The sequence below is a fragment of the Meriones unguiculatus genome, assembly GCF_030254825.1.
Source record: "Meriones unguiculatus strain TT.TT164.6M chromosome Y unlocalized genomic scaffold, Bangor_MerUng_6.1 ChrY_unordered_Scaffold_23, whole genome shotgun sequence".
NCBI classification, from domain to species: Eukaryota; Metazoa; Chordata; class Mammalia; order Rodentia; family Muridae; genus Meriones; species Meriones unguiculatus.
In genome coordinates this window covers 29,760,086-29,760,900 of record NW_026843709.1, presented here as the reverse complement: position 1 = coordinate 29,760,900, position 815 = coordinate 29,760,086, and positions in this window count along the sequence as shown.

Here is an 815-nt window from a genome sequence, read left to right as displayed (position 1 = left end):
TAGGCTGGGAAACAAACATGCAAACTACATGTCTGACGTATCAAAAAAAAGAAAAAAGAAAAAAAAAACTTTAAATGCTGAATAAATGAACATGTCACACTGCTCTGGATGCTGACATATCTTTTCAATATGAGATATTTTCATGAGGGATAAATATTTGTCATGCCTAATGCAAAATAGACACAGGAGGTTTACAGCTGGCAAAGTTCACACCAGCCTAGTTAAGTACTAAAACCTCAAAAATTATACTTTATATGTCCATGCAATATTGAAATAGGAAAAAAAAAAAGAAAACCAAAACAAATTTCAAACCCCAGGTACAGGATGTCTAACCTTTAGGCTAAATGTAACCCCTAACCCTAACATTATGCTCTGCTGACATCACAATGGTATAATGGTTTCAAAATGGTATTATGACATCACAATAGAATTTTGACATCACAGTGCTTTGATGATATCACAATAGTTTCATGATATCCCAATGCTATTATGACATCACATTGTTATTATGACACCAAAATGCCATTACAATATGATTGTCACATTGGAATTTTGACATAGCAAAGCTATTATGACAGCACAGTTCTATTATGACATCACAATTCTTTTATGACAATGATAGTTGTATGCCATATCGATGGAATTTTGACATCAGAAGTTCATTGTGACCTCAAAATTCTATTATGATATTACAATGGTATTTTCATATTATAATGATAGTATGACATCACAGTGGAACTATGACATCTCAATGCTTTTATGACATCATATGGTATCAGAACATCAAAAAATAATATAATTTAACAATGCAATTA